This window comes from Phalacrocorax carbo, chromosome 2 (genome assembly GCF_963921805.1).
Source record: "Phalacrocorax carbo chromosome 2, bPhaCar2.1, whole genome shotgun sequence".
Taxonomy (NCBI): domain Eukaryota; kingdom Metazoa; phylum Chordata; class Aves; order Suliformes; family Phalacrocoracidae; genus Phalacrocorax; species Phalacrocorax carbo.
In genome coordinates, this window is record NC_087514.1 from 124,850,287 (window position 1) to 124,863,213 (window position 12,927).

Below are 12,927 nucleotides of genomic sequence, written 5' to 3' on the forward strand. Positions count from 1 at the left end.
ATGCTTTGTTGAAATCAGTATGAATAACATCCATTCTTAAGGTGTTTTTATTATGATTTTGTATAAGTCTATCACAAACTGAGACAGCATGTGCATTACGGACATAAATCTACTATGGCTTACACCCCCCTTAATCAAAGCAACTTCGTTGAGCTCAGATTTATGCAGGTTTACCTAAAATCTTTACATGTGAGTGATTCTCAAGAAAAAAACAAAACAAAAAAACCGCACAATACTTGTGTTTCCAGAACAAACATCAGCCTAATCACTCATGGGAACACCTCTGTACCACCTTGGTCTCAAATCCAAATCTATGTACATTCCCATGACTCCTCCTCATAAGAATCCTGCTCCATCCCCAGCAGACCCATCTGTTAGCTCTGGCAGGGGTATGGGAGGACCAGCTCCAGGCACCTGTGCTGAAAGTCTTTTGCTGCCCCACTCCATGTAACCCTTAACCCACACGAGGCCTTAGTTGGTGCATGGGAAGAGTCCTCTGTAGCTGACACCTTTAAGGGAGGGGAAAACATAACTTTTAAAAAGCAGCAGCAATGAAAAGGGAAGAGAGACACTAAGATAACAAGAAAACAGTAAAAAGTTTAGCGACTGTAAACATTCTCATTAGCATCCAAATATTTGCACGGAAAATTACACAAAGTTTACTTTTTGTTAACTCGCTTCACTGCTATGCTATAATAAAACATTTCTCCACCCTTGATTGGGAAATGCAGAGGTGCTGTTACTTGTTTAAGCCTTTTGAAGACTCTTCTAATCTGTCACTTGAGAACACCTTACCTTCTTATTTGGAAAAACCTTTTTCCCCTGAGAAAGGAACCACCTCCCATTTCAGACCTGCTACGCTGAGTCACATCTTCTAAAACTTTTTCTTTGTTGTGCCAACATCTCTAATGGACTTTGTTCTTTAAACATCACTTTGGTTCAGACAAAAATTAGAACAAGGTTTTAAAAGTGCTGTGGAAGTGGAGGGAAAAAAAAAAAAAAGGAAACAGCTGGCAAGTTAGATATTTTAAACCCACACTGCAAAATGCCACATGGGACTCCCCCATTGCTGAGAACATTGAAATCTCACCTACCCACCCTCCCCTAAACCATGCCACTCACTAAGGGAAAAGAATTGAGCACTTCTCAGTAAGGTTTTGAAGAAGACCTCCTGAAGTCCTGAATCACAATCTTGAAGACCTTATGCAAACCATGGCAACATCCTCAACTCACACTGACAATGTTAATCTTAAAAACTCAAATGGTGGTATTTCAGAGTGCAATAAGCATAACTGAGTTTGGCAGCAGCAGGTACTGAAAACTTTGTCATCATTCCTCTTACACCCTGGACCAGCCACCCATCCTATAAAGAAACTCCTCTTCTGTAGAAAAGCCCAGCTCTTGAACAGACTTTTAAGATGGCAACTTCTGTGGGAAGCCCATTGCTGCTGACTGCTGTGAGCCCTTCACACAGATGCCCAGAGACAGACCTCCTGTCTGAGATGCCTCCCTGGATGAACAGGAGCTCCATGACTTGCCCTTTCTACCACTGTTCATCTCTCAGCCCTGACAAATCCCCACGTCCTGTACATAACCAAAATGCCCATTTTCTCTGGGCCCAGGAAAATGCCTCCATCAGGGCTGCCACGAAGGTAATTGTAGGCTTAGCGAGGATATGCTTTAGCATTAGCCTGAAGGTTTGGGTTTTTACCTCTCACCAGAGGTACAAATCTTAAAAGAAATGTTTCAGCATATCCTGATCTTTCTGCCCTTCATCTCTTCAGAGGAACCTTCTCACACAGGTATTTTTTCTGGTACATCCCCGCCAGCTCTTTATAGACAGTACTTCCCTCTCATGCCGCCCCCAAGCCTGACAAATACAAGTCCAAACTGAGGAAAACCACCCCGTCACATCTGATGAATTATTGCTGACACAAGCTGGCACTTTTGTTTGGTTCGTTTGGGGTTTTGGTGGTGGCGATAGAAAGTTTTGTTCTAGATGGGCAAAAAAATCAAGTTCCCCCTTCAGATGAACCCTGGGTCAAAGCCCTAATGAGAAATTAAAAGCTTCCATCAGACAGAGGAACTACAACACAGCATAAGGATGCAAAGTGAACTTTGCAATGTCCCACAAAGCCCCTGAAGCAGAGAGGTGTGCCCCAAATCCATGGTCTGATGTGGTTGGAGGTGCACCCTGCCCTAGCAGGGATGGGGCTCACAGGAAGTCCCATGACATGGAGCCTCCAGCACCGCCGCTGCTGTGGGGCAGCAGGGCACCTGACTTTCAGCCCAGTGTTTTCTTTGCTTGTTACCACAGTCATTGAATAGTAATATTCTCCTTATTTCATCTGAGGAATACGGTGTTCCTCTCTAATCTGAAAAAGTACAGGCTATGGCACAGGAAGCAGGTTTCAAAAGGTTTACACGGATGGGTTTTTTTTTCCCCATACTGGTCTGAAAATGAAGAAAAGATAATATAATTACACTTTTTTTAATATTGGATTTGTTTTAGGAGTGAAGACACAGAGCATTGACTTTTAATTTCCCTTTTCCAGTTCATTCTGGAACTGGAAGAACTATAAAAATTCTTTTGAAGAAGTAATATATTCAAGACTAATAAAATTCAAGTGCAAAATATTTTCAGAGGCAGCTTAGGTACAATTATTAAGTTGTCAAATAAAATCATCTAGTCTAACTTATACCAGCGAAGGGATAAAGTTTATAGCTAATTTCACAGACCAAAAGAGAACTGTTTCTAGGAGGAGCCCTTCTGTCCAACAGACCACTAGGTAACTCCAAGAACAGTCAGGTATATGGGTGAAAACAGTGAACCTGAGTACAGCAGCAACGTTAGCAAGAAGTCCACCTCTCACCCATCTCCAATTTTCACTACCATGAACTTTCCACCCCTACAGCCAGCCTACCTCTACTCGTATAAACTGACCACAACAAGCTCAGTATCTGTAATTAAAAACAAACATGTTTGGTTTTGGTTTGTTTTGTTTTTCCCAGAAGGCAATAGTGACCCTGATAACTGATCCTTAAAAATTAAATCTTTCTCTGTCAGCTGTAATATTTAAGTCACTTAGAAGTTACTCTGTCAGTGCCCTTTACCTGCAACCAGCTGGTCCAAAATGAAGAAACAACATCAGAAGGGCTGAGACTGGATGCTTTTGGAGCTCCATTAGCTCCTGCATACACACATCGCATCTGCAGTCACAAAAATGTCATTTCTACTACAATACAGGTATTTATTAAATTCAACAGCCTTTTTAACCCCCTGCCTTAAGTATTTTTAGAAGAAAGGTAATAATATTCTTTTTAAAAAAAATTGAATAAACTATGGATGCATAGGAAATTGAGAAGGCTACTTGGAGTAGCCAAGCGAATGGAAGAACACACGTGGTCACAGAATCAGCCCCTAGCTCCCCACTGCTTTGCATTAATGAAGCACTACTCTGCAAGTCTGATGATAGCATTTCAGTCTCCCTTTGCAGAAGCCCAAGTAACTAGTCGGGATTCAAAGCTGCGCTCCACAGCTTCTAGAACCAGAATTTAAAATGAGCAGTTTTAACCCACATGATTAAAATTGCTTCATTAAAACAACAACCAAGACACTAACTCCAGTCAATAAGACCCCTTTTGGGGAGCCCACAGAAAGCCAGAGCTTACTTACTGTGCAACTCCACAGCAAGAGGAAAATAAAGGACCTGCGCAACCCGCAGTGTCCTCATTCACCTCATGTTTTTCTAATGATTTTCCAGCTGATTCAAATATCCACAAACTTTTTAAAGCAATTTACCTATCATCAAAGCATTGGTTGCCAACTCATGCATGCCACAGTGAAAAAAATACTAAGATGACAGTACATGGAGCTGAAACTGCCTTGAGTGAGTTTCTCTCAGGGAAGGCTAGGTTCTTCTTTGGAGAAGGGACAGAGTCTCTAAAAGTACGTGGTGTGGTGATACAGCCACACAGAAAGTCCAAACTGGAATGATATTTTTCTATAAACTGATCCTGAAATTAATGCAAAATATATTTTATTGGATCTAAACTGCAGTCTGATTTCATATCAAGAAAGATCCCCAGCACGACAGCTTTTTGTATGTAAAACAATAAATATACATTTGTGAGCCAAAATCAGTGGCGAAGGTGCAATAGCAAATACCCCTATGGCAAGCTTGTGAGAAAGAGCCATTCTCAGACAATAAAGACTGAAAGCGAGAGGGTACATCAATTACTGCTGCACAAACCAGATCAAAAGAACAGCACACAGCTGATAAGTTCATAGTTGTTCATGCAGCATGACAATGAGAAGGGCTGAGATGATATTTGACAATACAACAGCATGCATCCAATTTTTAACAGATTCATGCAAATTTTTTTTTTCTCACAACTAAGGGAAGTTGCAATGCTACTGACGCTGCACAGTTGACTGTTGTTGTTCAGTGTGTTAAAAAAAAAATCTGCTATAATTAAGGAATTGCTTGGCCTCTGTCCATTTTGTTCCACACTGCTGCCTCACACTTGTTTAAAGAACTGAGAAAATTTGTTGAAAATATGGCAGATAGTGGGAAAAAAAAAAAAAACGTTAAGCTTGACTGGTTCAAATTAGGCAGTATTTGTACAGATGGAGCACCTGCCGTGACTGGCAAGAAGAACAGTCACGTCGCTTTGCAAGAAAAGTTTTTGGATCAAAAGTTATTGAAATACCATTTGTATCCATCAGGAATTTTTTCTGAGCCAAAGAGTTAGGTTTCTTACATGTCTAAATCCTGTCATCTCCTACTCTAGCAAAATAAGTATTTATGCATGAAAGCTGCCAATAAGCATACCACGTTAATTGATAAAAATGATGAGTATAATACATATACAACATCTTCTGTCAAAGGGCAAAAGATTCTGGAAACAGAGAATGACCAATACATTTTCCTAACATAAATTATTAACCCTTCAGTGACAACAGTTTGCTTAAAACCAAGAATGGGATCAAAAATCTGGTCTGTAGGGACACGACATCTCAGCTTTGCAGCCTCAATACGTACTTACAGGGAAAGGATTGCCTGTTTACTACATGCTGTCATCCATGTGCTGCTTTTAAGTCGGAGCTGAGATGTTCTTATTCTAGCTGAATTGGTGCGCTTCAGTTATTTGCAGTGTGCGAGAAGTGACAATTGAAGGTCTGAGTAATTCTATGATCTGATGTTTTAGGAGTTGTTTCACTCAAAGTTTGAAGATTCTAGAAAACAATTTCCCATTCGCGTATCCCATTTTATAACACAATGTAGACCATTTTCTTTGAAAAAGATTGGAATCTCTCAGCTTTTAAAAAGAGGAGATATCCTTGCAGCAGCAGAGCGAGGACTGACTCTTACCTACAGAACAGGTCCAGGCACTCCCAGAGAACAGCAAAACCCAAAAATGATACTTGAAAGCGCTTCTCCTGTGATACATGCCTTCCCTTTTAGTGCTGTGCAGATTGGGACCAACACTTATTCATGAACAGTAATACTCTATTACAAACTTTGTTAAAAGTAGACTGTTCAAAAGTCACCAATTCTCATCTCAATGACTCGGTGTCAACAAAACTGAAAACAAGGGCAAAAAGGACATTTAGAAAAACTATCGACTATTTGAAGGTTGCAATGGCAGTTGTACCCCGTTAACTTCATCTCAGGAGAAAAGAACTAAGGGTCATTCTCTCTTTTGACACTAATAACAATAAATTACATTTAATAATACAGAGGAATCAAGATAAAATTTGGAGACCATTTGCATTACATCTAGGGGAGAAAAAACCCCAAACCCTAGCCAGACTTGTTAGAATGACTGACCCCTCAATTTACTGATTCCCAGTCTTGTGAACAGTCTCCTGCATTTGAGTATTTCCCCTCTTCTGGAACTCCTACATTTGCACATATTCATTCAAGATTTTTGTTCTTGGCAAATACAATTTTTGCCTAGATAGAGAAAAACGTAACAGAACGTCACCATTTCAAAATAAAACCTCAGACTGAAAAAAAGCATTACAGAATCTGCTTTTAGAAGTGTATGAAAAGGGTTTTTTGGGTTTTTGGTTTTTTGTTTGTTTGTTTTTTAAGGTAAGAGTGTACTGAAAACAATACATAAATACTGCTACCTCAAGAATTAAAAAGAAAAATAATTTAAATGGAAGTCAAATAGATTGTGCCAATTTTCATTACCCAACACAAAATAACAAACAGGAAAAACATCAAGAATTAAAACACTGGTAGCTTAAACTTATTTTAGCTTTAATCTTCATAAGCTAAAGGTTCATCAGTAAGAAATATAACCACCATTGCTTGCTTAACCACATAACAACCTAGCAAACAACTTCATATAAAATTTTTGTTGTAGTTCCTCTTCTAAGAGGAAGAAGTATTTGCCTCTGTCCTTAAAGGAGGAGGAGTACTTGCATGAACTGAACACCATACACCCAGTGCTTTTGTTTCTTTGTAATTATAATGCCTGTACAATAGCAAAGAGCAGATTCATTTCAATGCCCAAAGGCTTCACCCTTTTGCTGCAAATTATTCACATGCACATAAAATGTATACTTTGTAAGTATTCCAAAAATACTTCAAATTCTGCCAAAGCTATTCAAATTTGTGATCTAGATGAGGGAAACAATGCTCACATGCTTTTCACGTGTCCCGCTAACTCCCAGTACAAGCATATTAAATACTCCGTCATTCAAGCACTCTAATGAAATCCTGAATACTCACGATCTTTACATACAAAGTATCTTTGGTTAGTACAGTTACAAAAGTATGTAACCCAATTTTGGTAACCTGCAAAAAAATACTCCCTTTAAAAATCAATGCTATAATTTGTTGGAAGAAAAGGCAATTTTCACTAAAACTTTGACAGAAGAGAAATGGTAAGGCCATTAAAACTAACAACATCCACAAAGTATACCTCTTAAGACACTAAGGCACGCGACCTTTAAAACCAGATGCCCCATTAGCTGAGGCTGTGTGTCCGAAGGATGACGTAGGAACATGAAGTGACCCGCCAGGAGAACGCTCTGTCAGACTTCCACAGCTTGAGTAAAATACAGGTTGATATGTAAGCACTGCAATATACAGATTTATACAGATAATATTTTCCAATTGAAAACTCCACAGAAATTTTAAATCCCTCCCCTGCACCTTTGATCCCTTCCTGTCCACCTACTTTCTTTATGCATTGTTTCCCTTTCCCAACTTTCTTTTTATTCGGTTTGTCTCTCCTTTTACTGTCACTTTATAACGAGATTTTTCATTTATTGTTCCCTAAATAATTAAATAGTCTCAATTTGCTTTCCTGCTTCCAAGCCAGAGTATTATCCCATTTATGTGCTATCATTCATTTCTATCACTTTTCACTTTCTCTTGTTATCATATCTTTATAGTACTATTTGGCAGGCAGAGATGAACTTTTTTCTTCTCGAAGTGTAAGTTAGCAGCTTTATGAAACTTTTATTAACGTAGGACAAAATTCATTTAAAACACATACTAGCTAGTTGAACCAACCCTGAAAAGCAGAAGTAAACTAGAATCAAGTACAATGAGATCTGTAGTGCTAGTTTTCATCTCTGTTTAAGTAAAAATTCCAATTATCCAGTTCTTTTCAGTATCTCTGGAAAGGCCTTTTACTAGTCCCATTTACTCAAGAGGCATTTTTATCTCCTTTCTCTCTGTGGAGTTGAGACAGAAAAAGCAAAGTTCAATCCCTCAGCAAGGCTTCCAGTCCCACTCAAATCAACCAAAACATCTTTTCTGACGCCCCATGGCAATCCCATGGCACAGCAGGGAGCCAAGCCAGAGGGCTATGGTGCAACCCCACCAACCCCTTCATCCTTCGGGAAGTTGAGAGAGCAGTGGAACAGGCTGCCCAGAGAGGCTGTGGACTCTCCTTCTCTGGAAATATGCAAAACTCACCTGCATGCGCCTGTGCCCCCTGCTCTAGGTGTGCCTGCTCAAGCAGGGGGGGTTAGACGACATGATCTCCAACCATGATCCTTCCAACCCCTACCTTTCTGTGATTCTGTGAAGACAAACTACCCAGTTCAGCCCAGTTCTCTCCTTGCTGTCTTTTATTTTTCCCCTATTTTGAGGACATCTGGCCTTCTTCATCTGTTCCCATTTCTCTCTTTTTTCATCCCTATAAAAGTTCATACCTTCCAGACAGAGAAACCCCATTTTAATTCGGCTACCGTAGCCTTCTCCTTGCTGATGGGAAGCGGAACTCAGGAGCTGTGCCAATCCTTTCCAGTAAAAGGCTCTTCCCGTGTCCAGTGTTGAAGTCCGTGCAGAAAGAAGCTAATTTTTATAAAATTCTGCTTGCTGAAGGTACTCAATAGAGCATTTAAACATCCAGGGGAAGAGGAATAAAAGTTACTTTCTTGTTCAGCAGCAGTAAGCATTGCGTTTATTCTTCAAAGTTCAAACTAAGTTTCTGTGTAAAACAAGCCAGCACTGGCTACAAATGCTGCTTAGTCTATAGGGGTAAGCAATGCAAGTCATCAATGGCAAGTACGGACACAGACACCGATTACCCACAAAAATCTCCGTGAAGCAGGAGCATACATCTTTAATCATTGTAAAATAATGAGGTCCTCCTCCACAGTGGGTTTAGCAATTGTTTATCTAAACCATGAGCTCAGACGAAGCAGCGATTAAAACCGATACCACAACATACTGGGCTTCTCTGGGATGCCCCCACATGTCCGTTGTACAGCCAGACTAACCAACTGCACCAGAGTGACGGAAGCACAGAAACTGCTTTATGAAAAGAGCTGGATTAAAACTAGAAGCAGAGATTTCAATTCACCAGAAGACAACAACTCTGACAACAAATTGGATGCTATTTCACCCACAGCATGTTGGATTTACGAGTAGAAGGCACACCTTGCTCATGCCTGTATTTACAGACTATAATCCGCGTAAAAATACTTATTGAATGTGCTGAGAAATTCCTATATCCTTATTGCTTGTAGTTTCTGCAGACTTACTGACATTTGATTCATACCAGAACTGAAGTGCTCTACCAAAACTGCACTTTCTGGAGCTTATTTTTAGTAAATAAAGTAACATTTAAAAAGGCTTGGCCAAACAAGCCAAGGTAAATGCTACATATTCCATGAACTCAAATAATTTATTCTTGGCTCAAAATACCATCATTTAAAAATAAGGTGCTGTTTAGCATTATTATAAGTTTCTAAATTTCATAGCTTGATAAGAGTTTTCTCTAAATTTACTAACAAATTTTACTGGATGAAGCAAAATTATTGAGATTATTTTGCCAACCACAGAACACTAATTTAATCTGCGTTCTCAAGTGAGGGTGGATCCAAAGACCATGCGAGCAGATGACAACAAGGACGCTAGTTACATGTAAATCCCCTCACTGCAAATGTGACATTCTACTGAGAAAAAGTACCTTCTTTAGTCCATCCTCTGATTAACTGAAATGGTAACAGCAAGTATTTCTACACATATTTCTGCTTGCTTAAATTATTCATTTCATTTAAAAGTTTAAAATCTTCCTGCCATTGAGCCACGTATCCCTTGTGTTACTCTCATAAATATTCTTAGTGAAGTGACAGAAAATATCCTTAAAAGCAAGATTCAGAAGTACCTTATTTAACTTAACATGCAAAGGTGATTTTGTAATAAAGCAATACATTTTCTCAGGGTTTAGACACCCAGTTAGTACTTCTGAGTAAGTCTGAATTTTATAAATTTCAGTTCTACTGCTTGGACATTATTTCTTGAGCTGATATATGCGCTTGCTCTGAAGTTGCTCTAACGCAGTTTCAGTGTAAGCAGGAAGAGCTTCCCACCTCCCAAAAGATTTGAAATATGGACCTCATAAAGCACACAGAAGAGGCAAATCACAAATGTATCCTTAAGTCCTGCTGTTCTTTTTATCTGTGGCAAAGCTCTCATGGACTTTATTAGCACAGGACTGCATCCAGAGCATGAATGTACACGCCTATTAAACGATACTTTTTTTTCTATTAATCTCTCATTTGAGGCAAAACACATTAATTCTTGATAGCTGCAGATACAATGCTCCTTCTCATTCACACAGGCCCTGAACTCCAAGACACTGAGCAGCTTCAACTTGCCCTAAGGCAATGGAAAACTACAATTACCCACAGGACCTCATCTTAGTTGGACTGAAGTTGGCGCATATTTTAGAGCAGACCTCAGGGAAGGCAAGATCAGGGCTCAGTGATCCAACCAGCAGTAGCTGAATAAATGTAAGAGATCTGGACTTAACCTCAAGTTCTTCTACCGCCAATGGGCGCATCCCCACATAGTGCCGTACGCTGCAACTATCTGACAACGGGCCCCGTCCTGCTGTCGTCAGAATATTACCTGTAAGAGTAATCCCATAGAAACCCACGGCAACCTGCACAAGGGTGGGCTGCAGAATCAGCTAAGCAATCACACTGTTATAATTAATTCCGAGCGATTTTACTATTTAGAAACGAAACTAGAAAATCAGACTCTGAACATAGCAAAGGTTTTGCAAATTAGTTCATTCTACAGCTCAAATACTTTCTTTCCCTCTAAATCAAACTAGAAGTCCATTGTGTGCCTGTCCTTTTTAATTAAATTACTAAGAATAATATCAACGGGTAAGCCGTAAGAACACCGTGGTGCTCTAGATCAAAGCCTTCAAGCTACCGCTTTCACTAGGGCGTGACGCACACCTTGCAATTTAAATGTACAAATTACTAGACAGATTACCACAAGAAGAAATTGTTGCCAGTTATTTTTCAGCGTTCAGAGAAAGTTATCCTAGTCAGAGTTTTCAGCTCTAAAAGTACTCATTTTTCTTTCCTTGCCAAATCTGTAACATTTTCTCATGGTTATTATTTTTTTTAAATAATTACAACCATCTCAAAAGCACTCGCTTATTTTGCCATTTTCATATATATGTAAATACCTCTGGGCTCACTTCTTTGAAAAGAGCACTAAATGTTGTTTGCCTGGTGTTCATTCTGACTCTTTAAGTAGTTTATTCACGCTTTTCAAGTTATTTGGCTGGTATTATTCTGTAATCACACCATTTCTGCTGTCTAGGGACATTCAGAAAGACTGGGTGAGAAGCTGCAGCCTGAATCACTTTGCGATTTTCTAACAGATACTCTAAAATCTCATTATTTTTGAAGGCAGAAGCTAAGAAAGAAGAATTCCCGCTGGCACATCCAAAATTTTGGAGAGGGAAATTCTGGACGCACAGATTGCCGGAAAGGCGAGGGAAGAGCCCGCAGTTCACACACGCACGCTGGGCACCCAGCACCCGCTCACTGCAAGCGATCATGACATTTCCGTGCGGGCTCTCAGGTGGCGGCCGTGCCCTGCTCGGGGCGCCGGGCTTAGTCTTAGGCTTAGACCCCTCCCCGCCGCGGCAGGACCCCCTCGGGCGCTCTCCCGTCCCCCCGCCCCGGGCCGGGGGGCTGCACCCGCCACCGGGGAGCCCCGGCGCCACCCGCGGCGGCCCCGCCCGGTGCCTCACCGGGCGGCGGGGGCGGCCCGGGGCGGCGCAGCTCACCTGGGCGCAGCAGGCACCGCCGCTGCAGCCCGGCTGCCGCCCGCTGCCATTTGTTGCTCGCGTTCAGAGGGAGCTGCCCTCTCCCCATCGCAGCCACCGCCGCCTGCTCCAGTAGCAACTGGTCCTGGTGGGTCTCAAAGTGGAAAAATCCCACGGCAACACACACGGCGTCTTCCCGCCGCTCCCCGCCTCCCCCTTCCCCGCCAGCCCCGCGCCCCGGCCGCCGCCTGCATGCTGATCAGCGCGACCTCCGGCAGCCCGCCCCGCACACGGCCGGCGAGCGCGGCGCCCGGGCGCCTCGGAAACAGAGGCATACTGGGGGGGTTGGGGGGGTCGCTTTTTTCCCTCCCCCTTTTCTGATGCTGCTGCGCTACCGGATCGGGCGGCGCGGGTGTTAAAACCCTCGCTTGCTCCCAAGCGAGGGGGCGGCAGCCCCCGCCGCTTGATTCCCTCCCCACCTCCCCGCTGCCACGGGGGAGCCCTGACCGTGTCCCCGTGTCCCCCCACCCAGCACTCACCGGGCACTGGGGGCTCGCCAGCACGGGCCGGGGAAGGGAGTATCTCCGCTGGCCCTCGCCGATCCGTGCTGGGCAAGGTGGCACGGATCGGCGGCGGCGGCAGCAGCAGCAGCCCTGCTCGCCTCCCTCCCTCTCTCCCTCCCTCCCCGTCGAGTTTCCTCCCGGCGCTACCGCCCCCGCCGCGCAGCCCCGCAACTCACATCGCGGAGCGGCGCCTGCCCGCAAAACTTCGCGGCGTGTCGCCGCCGGCGGCTCAGCTCGGCTCGGCTCGGCTCGGCTCGGCTCGGCTCGGCCCGCGCCCCAGCGGCGCAACAGGCAGCGCAGCCTCACCTGGCGCGGAGCCGCCGCGCCATGGGAGCGACGGGCGGAGCCTGGCGGCGGGGCCGGGGCGGCGGGGCCCGGGCGCAGCCACCGCCCGCCCGCCAGCCCGCCCGCCCTGCTGCCTCCGCCGGGCGCGGGCCGGGCGGCTCTGCCTGCCGCGCCGCCGCTCCCTCCGGCCCCTGCGCTGCGGCTGCGGGCGGGCGGGCGGGCAGGGAGGGAGGGAGGGAGGAGAGAGCGGGGCGGGGAGGGAAGGAGGGAGGGAGGGAGGAGACTCCCCTCCCGCTCCCACGGCACAGCGGGGAGCTGCCCCACGGGGGGGGGTGTGATGCTGGCCGCCCCTCCCCGCGACCGATTTCGGCGCTCACCCCCCGGCTCTAGGGGCAGAGCCGGGTTCGCCCCGACGGATGCTGGGGCGCGGCGAGAGGCGCTGCGGGGCTGGGGGAGAGCCCAGCCCGCCTGGAGCACCCACCGCCGGCCCAGGGAGGGTCCTTCTGCTCTCCTCGGTGCCTTCCAGGTT

General features: G+C 44.2%; 1 protein-coding gene across 1 annotated transcript in view; it reads right to left on the minus strand.

Annotated features, from left to right (window-relative positions):
- The window catches only part of LRRC3B (leucine rich repeat containing 3B), a 46,311-nt gene extending 33,723 nt beyond the window's left edge, over positions 1-12,588 (minus strand). The window contains exon 1 of the mRNA XM_064444243.1: positions 12,290-12,588. The gene's annotated coding sequence lies outside the window, so the exon portion shown is untranslated. The remainder of the gene's footprint in view (positions 1-12,289) is intronic.
- Positions 12,589-12,927: the final 339 nt, after the last annotated feature.